Source organism: Thermobia domestica, chromosome 11 (genome assembly GCF_964235325.1).
Source record: "Thermobia domestica chromosome 11, izTheDome1.hap1.1, whole genome shotgun sequence".
NCBI classification, from domain to species: domain Eukaryota; kingdom Metazoa; phylum Arthropoda; class Insecta; order Zygentoma; family Lepismatidae; genus Thermobia; species Thermobia domestica.
Genome location: NC_137464.1, coordinates 214,835,574 through 214,846,292, shown reverse-complemented (window position 1 = coordinate 214,846,292; position 10,719 = coordinate 214,835,574).

Here is a 10,719-nt window from a genome sequence, read left to right as displayed (position 1 = left end):
AATTTCATGAACCTCCGTTTCCCTTTGGCCCATGGAAGTAAAGTGACGTAGCACGACGCACAAATTATGTTGGGTGCCCAAGTTTTGTCCTGATCTCCCACACGACATCCGAAATATATATAATATGCTAGTTTCACCGATGGCGTAATGGATCTACACTGTCCTTTAACTACAAACTGGCCACACACATAACAAAAACTATTTGGTGAGTTAACACACGAGCGCCGTCCTCTTGACGCCATTGTACTGATCACAAACTAAACTTCTGGTCTTAGTTGGGTATAATGCCGTTAAGATCAAACATGAAAGCACTCTTAGCAGCAAAGACAACTTTGAAAGTGAAGTAGTGTTAAACCACACGTCAATATAAAAATGTACAAAACTCCCTCACCAGGTGTCAAGAACACAAGAAAGAAAGAAATGCGCGGGGGGAGGGGGCAAACGATACCGTAGTGGAAAATTCAGATTGCATTAGTTCATTGTTGTCAACAATGAGTCTGTATTCCATTCTTTCTTTCTTTTGCATTCTGTTACATTTGATAACAAATATTGATAACCATTTCATGAACAAAACGAAAAAACTTGGAGAATTGTATATATATGTATTAAGATATACATATACTGTACGTTTAAAAAAATATACGTTGGAAGTACATTCTATTTTTATACACGTTTCTAATTTACAGAGAGCAATACAAGTGTGTTGTTGACTATTGTAAATATTCATTTTTATGTCTGTGTTTGTAGTAATAAAGCAAATCGTTTTTACCCCAACTCAGGAGATCTGAAAGCATTACTATCAGGTGCAATAAACAGTGCACACAGTATACATACAAATATATTTATTTCTCTAGAAAGAACAAAGCGATTTTTACGAAACTTTTAGGGTTTATTAAATATAAATCAAGGTATACTTAGGTATAATTTCTATGTTACTATATATGTAAGGGGACAGGAGCTAGGGGAATAAAATATCTGAAAAAGGGAAATTTTTGAGGGAATTTCCCGAAAATCCCTCTGTTACGGGAAAACTGTACGTGATGGAGAGAAACCGAGTGCATATTCGAATTCAGCGCAAAAAAGTTCCTTTAAGATCAGGTGATTTTTCTCATGTAACAAACAAAAAGTTTAAATTTGTTAACTAGTGTTATTTACTGCGGTCCCTTGTGTATGTATTTCTGTATGTACATGGGGATGTATATTGTCTGTATATTTGTATGAATGGTTATTTACATGTATGTGAACGGACAAATGTGTGTGTTATTGTTTATGAACATTATAGAAGTATAATGGTAATGACATGAGAATGCATGTACAGTTAAATATAGATTGTGTATGAAAAAGAAAGTTTTAACTCACCTATTTCTTGGATTCCCATTGCTTCTTGCGACAGCACTTCACGGAAAACGTACATAATGTTAGAGCGGGAAGTGGACACACTGTTTTGAATGAAAGAACACGGTCACTTTCAGGAAACATTTGAATACAGTGAAACCTCTGAATAACGGACACCAATGGGAAAAGAATTTTTGTCCGTTATTGGGAGGTGTCCGTTACAGAGAGGTTACAGAAATTTAATTTCTCTCAGTGGTAATTGTCTGCTATAATATACAGTAAATACATTGTGTATGAACTTAAGTACGTAAAATTCAATATGAAAATACTCTATTTAGTACGTATTTGAATTACTGGGAGGAATCAAGGAGAAATTCATTTCTGTTAAATAATATTATTGCTGGGAGATGTGTTAATATATTCGTATACCGGTACTGCAAAAGATAATGTGGGGATGTTAATTTTCTTAAGTACATGTCATCACCCTGTAAGCCTTTCTAATTTATTTCAAATTCTTAGAACCTTCTCAAAAGTTGCGTTAGGAACCAACTAATCGGCTAAACTCTTTTATTTAGAGAAAAAGGCATACTTTTTCCTCTACAAGAGTAATAAAACTCATTAGCAAGTGTCCTCTGAGAATCCTCAGTACGATTGCTGAAGAAACATGTGTGTGTGTGTGCGCGTTTGTGTACTGGTGCGGTATCTTCGTTGGCAGAATGGATGAAAAGGCATATGGGAGTGCATATGTTTATTGACCCAGCCCCAATCACAAAAAATATCCTCTTAGAGGATGTTAAAATGGAAGCCGAGAAAAATCCAATCCAGACTTGTTCCAGTATCATAAGTAAAAGAAAAATGTTTCTTTTCCAAAAAAAAAAAAGTAAGAGAGGAAACATTACTTGTTGAAAATGTTTGCAAAACAAACAATGTTTGTTTTCTTATCTATGAAATTGTCGGGAAAGATGCAAGGCCCAGAGGCAAAAGGACTAAATTTGTTAGGGAAGGGAAGATAGTTCGCATAGAATTCTTGGCCATACGACTGACCCAGCATGAGTGTCATCGCGTATTGAAGGTTTTCTAGGATTTCCACCAGGAAAGAGTTTATTGCGGGCAGAATAAAGGAAGAGTTTCAAGTTCAGCTTGAAGCTGTTCTGTTCGATGGTTCACTATAGATCTAGACTCATGATAGATACGCTTGTGATGAATAATATATTGAAGAACTGAGAATAATTCCTGTCCGTTATGAAGAGGTTATTGGAACGTCCTGGGGGAAAAAAGGACTGTCCGCGTCCGTATCTGAGAGTGTCCGTAGAAGGGAGGGTTTTGTTCCATAAGGGAACATATATTTCTGCCGGGACAAAAAAAATGTGTCCGCATCATAGAGGTGTCCGTTAAGGGAGGTTTCACTGTATAAATGTACACAGTATACTGATTATAGGAGTGTGGCATACACTTTTTTGTGCACGAGAATCAAATGTGGTTGGAACATGTAAATGTTAATGTGAAGCTGCTTTGTCCGCCATTTTGCCGCGTGCGCGTGGAAAAAAAAACGCGGACGCGGCAAAATGGCGGACAAAGCAGCTTCACATTAACATTTACATGTTCCAACCATATTTGATTCTCGTGCACGGCCGTACCTGGATGTTAGGTGTCAACAGTGCATACACGCTTGTTTTCGCTGCTAATATTCGTGTTTTCCCTGTGGAAAAATAAACTTTTTCTCCCCAGGAACACTATAAAATCATATCGGAACACTCCTGCTTCCCGTTGTGAAAGTTTAGTGACACACAGTGTTGTGGAAGTGCTTAAAAAAGTGTTTATTTAGTAACTAGGCTGTAGCTAGTGTGTGCATGTGCATGCCGCCAAAAGCACACAAGAGACCCACGCTACAGCAGCTTGGCGACTTGGCGATGTCTTGGCTTGTAGGTCAGAAGTACCGGGCCGAAGCCCTTGCCTTCCATCTGAAGTGGTTGATTGTCATTGGTGGTCCAGCGTTTCTGGTGTTGGAGTCTGCTACTGTCGCAGACTCTGGCTTTTGAAGATCTGAACGACTACTGGGGTTGAGGCATCCTGTAGTGTCTTCTGGCTGGAGGCGGTGGTCTCGCTAGGTCGGTGACTGCCGGATTTTCGTGCTGTCTTGTTCGGGCCCAGAAGGTTGCTGAAAGGTTGCGTCGGGTTTCGCTGAGGAGCGGTAGATTGAGGTCTTCATGGATCTGGTCGATTCTTGTGTCCATCGTGTGTCCTGTTATTGCTCTTGCTGCCCTATTCTGGACAACTTGAAGGGGTCTGTGATGGCATTGTGCTACGTGTTCCATGCTTGATGGGCGTAGAGCACGAGTGGCCGTATGTATACTATGTACACATTTCTTCTCGCCTTGTGGGATAGTTGTCTGGTGAGGAAAATAGGCAGCAGGGCACGGAATCTCCGGTTCGCTCTGTCTGTGGTATCTGTCAAGTGCTGTCGGAAGGTGAGTTTCTGGTCAAGAAGTATTCCCAGGTATCTGGCACTCTGCTGCAGTTGTAGCGGTGTCCCTTGGTACATAATGTTGTATTCCTTCGGGGCACGTTTCCGGTTGAAGTCCAGTAGGGCAGTTTTGTCCGTGTTGATCTTTATTTTCCAGTTCTGCGTCCATGTCTCAAGGAGAGCGATGTGTCTCCTAAGAGCTATTTCCGCGTACCTGTGGTTCTTGTTGGTGGCGAACAATGCAGTGTCGTCCGCAAACGTCGCTGTCATCGTTGCAGTTGTTGTTGGCAGGTCTGCTGTGTAGATGTTGTACAGCAGCTGTGAAATGCACGACCCTTGTGGTACTCCTGCTCGTATTGGCCTCGGATCGGTGTTTGCGCCGGAGTGAGAAACTCGGAAGCTCCTGTTGGAGAGGTAGCTCTTCACTATTCGGGTTAGGTATCCGGGAATGCCAGCTGAGGTCAACTTATGCAGAAGTCCATCATGCCACACTCGATCGAAGGCTTTTTCCACGTCTAAAAACAAGCCTAGTGTATGTCCACCTTCGTTGAATTGGTGGGTAATTGTTTCCACTGCTCGGACCAGCTGCAGCGTAGTAGTGTGTCCAGCTCGAAAGCCGAACTGGTGGTGAGGGATGATGTTCTGGTCTGCAACGCACTGTGTCAGTTTCTTCTGGAGGATGCGTTTCACAACCTTGCTGAGATGACTGAGAAAGCTTATGGGACGGTGGTTTCTGAGGTCCGTTCTTGTGCCTTTTGATTTCGGAATCATGATCAGGCGCGCTTCTTTCTAGCTGGTAGGATAGTGGCCTGTCTGTAGTATTGCGTTGGTGATTCGACACAGGAGTACCATGACTTTGCGCGGAGCGTGTTTGATTGCCGCTTGTGGAATTCGATCAGGACCTGCTGCTCGCTGTGTGATGAGCTTCCTGACAATCTTTTGGATTTCCCTGGGTGTCACTAGTTGGTCTGCTGGGCAGGGCTCTGGTTGTTCTAGGTTCTGAATGCTTCTTTCCACAGTTTCTATTGTTCGTCGGTCGGGTTGTATATTGTGCTCCTGGAAGACATTCTCCCAGTGTGTTGCGAATAGGTCTGCCTGTTCCTGAGGTGAGTACACCAGTCCTTGAGGTCCGCGTAGAGGCTGAGTCCGGGGTGGTCCTGAGGGTCTGCTCAGTGAGCGAAGGAGTCTCCAGAACTCTGGCGATGGCGTCTCCATTTCTCGGATCTTCTGGTCCCACTTTTCCATGTTTCTTCTTTGGAGTCTCTTCTTGACTCTGGTTGTCAAGTCGTTCCAGAGAGCCTTGTATTGGAGGTTGCGAGTTGTTTGCCACCTTCTTCTGACCCAGCGCTTCATATGGATGAGGGCTGTGGTCCGTAAGTCACCAGGGTCCGGCTGGGTTTGGCGTCTGTCGCTTGTGGTGGTAGCCAGTGTAAGAGCGGATTTCATCGGAGCAGTTAGGTCCTGGACTGCATTGTCGATGTCCTCCGGAGTTTGTAGAGGATGCCTAGGGTCAACCATCTCTGCTAACAGTCTGGTGTACTCCTGCCAGTTTGTTTTCTTGACCGTTGGAATCCTGCGGGATGAGACGTGATGCCTTGTCGCTAGAGTGAGTACCACCGGGATGAGAGCTCTAGCTAGTCATCTACGAGCGCGGACGGGGTGGAAAGCACCCTTCCGTGATTGGCCCGTTCGTATTGAAATTCTCGACGCTGATTGGCGGAAGCAATTCCCTATACTAGCCAGAGTATAAAATAGAAGACAGGCGCTCCGCTTCCTGGAGAAATAAACATTGTTTTCCGTCGGCTGGACCCCCTATTGTGCGTCAAGCTTCGCGCTGGCCATATAGGTTGTACAGCCTTTGGCGACAGTCGGCTGACGGGAACTCAATATTATCTCTCTGGGATAGCATTAGAGCAGCATAAACACTTAACTTAGTGACAGAGAGTCCCCTACAAGGGGCAAATCCCCCAAACTTAGTGTTGTGCAGACAGCGCTCAAAAACAGTGTGGCCCTTTCTAGGACCAAAATCTCAACAGTGTTCAGTGTTAAGTTTTCTCACCGAGTGCCAAGAAGAACAGTGCGACCCTTTTCAGGACCAAGAGACTAAACATCAGAGCTATGCCCAGACCCAGAAAAAAGACGCCGACGAGAAGACCGCCAGAGGAGGAGGAGGAATTCATCGATGTGGTCACAGTCAATGAAGAAACCAAATCCGAGGATTCGTTCTTGATAGTTGACCCAGTCACAATAAAGAACACCTTCCGAGGAGCCACAATAGCATATCTAAACAGAGTGATCAGCCTGAGGATACTAAAAGAAGAATTCCATGTGGTTCAACTGGAAGACACCACATACAGAGTGCTATTCAAATCAGAAACTACGCGGGACAGATTCCTGAAAGTTTTCCAAGATGCAGACTTTGGCTCGAAGGCTAAGATCTTAGAGAAGTGGAATGAAACGCAACCCAGGGAGGAGGTGAAGTCGTCAAGCCCAAAACAAGACGCCCCATCGCAGGCAGAGAAAACTGACCAAACCCAAGAGGAAGAAGAGTGCTCCGGCTCTGCAAAGGGCCACAGCCACATACAGGTGAAAAACCAGAAAACCCAGATGCAGAAACCACACACTGGAGAGAAGACCGGCCCCTATCAGGACCACAACACGCCAGACAAACACAACAAAGAAGACGAGTTCACCGTAGTGAAATCCAGAAAACAGAAGAGAAAAGAAGCCACACAAATACCCGGCCCTTCTCAGGACCAGAAATCCATACCAACAACAGACGCAAACAAGAAGCAGCAAGAGTCAGCAACCCGTACTCCCCTGCAAACCACTAGAAGTAGGTTAAATAAACCACCTGAAGACCCAGATTCAAACAGATCCAGGCAGAAACCTAAAGCGAGAAAAGGAACAACATTCACATGTGTTGTCAAAGGTGTCCCTACCAGCATTGAAGCCCAGGAAGTAAAAGAAGAACTAAGAAGACAGAAGTTTGACATCAGAGGTATAACCCGCATAATGTCTGACAAAGGACCCTCACCACTACTTAGAATATTCTCAGAGAACGCGGACCACATAAGCAGATTACTGTCAACAGGAGTAAAAATTCAAAATACCCACTACAAAGTAGAGACATCAAGAACAGTTTCAAGACCATCACCCTGCCATAATTGCTACCAATACGGGCACTTCAAGAACCGGTGCCAAGCCGAAAGAGTGTGTAGCCGATGTGGAAAGCCACATAGGGAGGACTGTAAAGCACCCAGAAAAAGGAACTTCTGTGCTACATGTATTAGCGACACACACCGTACTGGTAGTGGAAACTGCCCCAAGAGACCAAGAGCTACAAAATCAACCAGACCACCACCGCTTCTAACGTACAAAGATGTAACAGAAATCACAACCAACGGCTCTTATCAGGACCAACAGGCGACCCATCATGAAGACAATAGCAACTTGGAAACACACAACCAAGAATTACAAAAATGGATCAAGCAAGAAATAGAAGAAGCAACCAATAGGATCATAATATGGATGACATACGTACTAACCACCACAACATCACACCAGCAACAGAAAAATCTTACAATAGCCTTGCAGACCGCCTCTAAGAAGATTTTTGACAATACAGTAAATACACTCCAGACCACAACAGGGCACCTTTACATCACAAGAACTTTTGCTGACACAGTAAAAAGGAAAGCCAATACAGACCATGAGAAACCAAAGCCGAAGGAACAGCGAGCTGAGAAAGAAGACAGGGGATAAAGTAGCTGTGACGGAGGCAAACAGATGACGACCAGGCCTGGCCATGGACAATGAACCGACTTGCATGCTTTAAAAAAATAACAGATGCCCCACTAACAATATATTCCCCCCAACTACAGACAACACAGATTTGCATATTAATCTAAACATTATAAGTTAGGATATTACAAAATAACATAATTTATTAATTTATTACTACAGACAAGTTTACATGGATTTTACCCACCCTTAACCAGTGGTTTTGCCATGTAAATACTTATGCATGCAGCATGACCGACAAAGGGGGTTTTTTCCTGGTTTCCAGGTTTTTTGTCCCTCTCACAAAACATAATAAATCTTCTCTCGCGCTTTCCTATCTTCTTCTTTACCCTTCTTTCTTTCTATTTACACAACTGTAGATCCGCGGAAAATGTCTCCGTCAAAGATAGAAGCCGCGACATACACTCCCACCCGACAGATGCTTTAGTTTATTAACTGCATGTGAGGAGAGGCATGTAGACAGATGGTTGATGCCTTACTCTCTGTCAGGGCGCGGGCTATCCTGAGGGGCGTCCTTATTTTTAATTTTTCTGTTTCTGTTTCTGTTTCTGGAACAACCATTCGGTCCCGAGAGGCGGCGGAGTACGGTTCGGTGTAACCAGCCACAACAAACTAACATTAGATCCCCACAAATAATAAATAAACACTGACCAACTGCATTAAACATAAAATAACATCTCCCAGTAGTGCACATCGGCAAAAAGAAAAATTGACCAGCCGGGAGCAAGCCAAACAAGCCCCCGGTGCGAACACAGTGCACAAACCGTGCAAAGACAATAATACTAGTGACTTTTTAATTAAAAACCACGCGAACTCAACCGCAGCGGTCCTTTCAAGGGCCACTGTGATCAGTTCAAGTATCAGACTTTTCCTATCAACATTAACCAGCTGTAATAGTACTATTAACGTCACAAATAATTGACACACAGTGCTTAATAATGTCGCCCTAGGTGCTTAATAATGTCGTCCGGTGAACACCACAGAAGAAATAGACGAAGCAGTGGAAACTCTAACCAAGCAGATGCAAACGGCTCTCCGGCTTGCCACGACCACATCCCGTGCCAGCTCCAAACCTCCAACGTCAGAAGAACAGCGCACAACGTTCCTCATTCAGCTCAAACGCTGGGCAAGGAAACAGTGGCAGCGTAGTCGGCACCCCAGATATAAGACTCTATGGAATAACCTCACTGCCCGTGTGAAGAAACGACTCCTGTGCATCAAGCTCCAAGCCTGGAACCAGCGTCTCCAAGAACTTGAATCACCCAACCGTGATTTCTGGCGACTGGTTAGAGGATTTTCCAAACCAGCAGGAGGACCGAAGAACTATCCACTCGAAGGCCCCCAGGGTCTTCTCCATGAACCAGCAGAGCAGGCCGAGCTGTTTGCAGACACCCTGTCGAACATTCTACAACCCAACAACACCCCTGTTCCAGCGACCACCCGAGAAGCAGTACGACGGACCATCGAAGAAACCGACTTCGAACATCCAACACCAGCAAATGCACTCACCACCCTCAGAGAGATCCAGCAAGTCCTCAAACACATTAACCTACATAGAGCGTCAGGTCCGGACAAAATCACCCCAGAAGCTCTGTGCAACATCCCACGCAAGGCCCTGCTTCTGCTCTGTAAAATTTTCAACGCCATTATGCTAACAGGACACTTCCGGCAAGCGTGGAAACAAGCCAGGGTTGTGATGATCCCGAAACAAGGAACAGCCCGGAAGAACCCCGTCAACTACAGACCGATGAGCCTCCTCTCGCACACAAGCAAGGTGTTCGAGAGGATCTTCAAAAGGAGAATGCAAGACTTCATCGACGACTGACAGCTCCTTCCAGAACATCAATTCGATTTCCGAGCCGGACACAGCGCAGAACTACAGCTCGTCCGAGTGGTGGAACTCATTACGGCGAGATACAACGAAGGAGGCCACACCTTGGGCGTCTTCCTGGATATAGAGAAGGCATTCGACAAGGTGTGGCATGAAGGGCTGATCAACAAACTCCACCTACAGGACTTTCCGCACTACCAGATCAGGATCATCGCATCTTACCTCTACAATAGAACGTTCTTCGTCTCCCACGCAGGTCAACGTACACACCCACGAACATCCACGCAGGGGTCCCACAAGGCTCTTGCATCTCCCCAATCCTATACGCTATGTACACGAGCGACATCCCAACTACCCCAAACACCACCCTTGCAACCTTTGCGGACGACACCGCTATCTTCGCGAGCCATGGCAACGAAAGATACGCAACCACCTATCTGAGACGCCACCTGCAACTCATTGACAGATGGACCCAAACTTGGAAGATCCAGGTCAACGCCAGGAAAACAGCAGTTGTGAACTTCACAAAGAAAAGAAACAGGACCCCTGCGCAGTTCCACCTTGCAGGAGGCCAACTACCTGAGGAAGACCAAGCAAAATACCTGGGGATCCAGCTCGACCGGAAGCTCACATTCGAAGCCCACATCAATGCAGTCACGAAGAAAGCCTCGCAAAGGTTCATGGCTCTCCTTCCCATCTTCCTCTCCCCGTCCCTCACTCATAAGACACGTCGCCATGTCTATGAGATGAGCATCCGACCCATTATACTGTACGCACACCCTGCGTGGCAACACTCCTCAACAACCAGACTACATAAGATGCAAGTCTTACAAAACAGAGCAGCCAGGGCGATCACTGGCCATTCAATGGACACGAGGTTGGAGCAGATCCATGAAGATCTCGAGCTGACATTTCTCGAAGCAGAAAGAAGAAGACGATCTGCGACCTTCTTGCGCAACATCAGAGCATCAGCACACCCGCATGTCAGACGCATTGGCACCGCAGCCCCACGACGCAACAGTTACAGAATGCCACAACCTCCACAGTGAGTAGAGTACAGAGATGAACCAAGGAGGGCGCGACAGTCGCGGCTCCTCACAATAGAGAACACGTAAGTACAGAAACAAACCATAAGCCAATCACACTTGAAGAAGGAAGACAAGGGCTTCGGCCCGAAACTTCAAACAGAGGCAACCAAGCCTGCCAGGAATAAGTCTGAAGTCTGAAGGCGCGGCCGGGGCGGGGAAGCGTAGCCGTAAACCGGGCGGGCTACCCCCAGTATCCG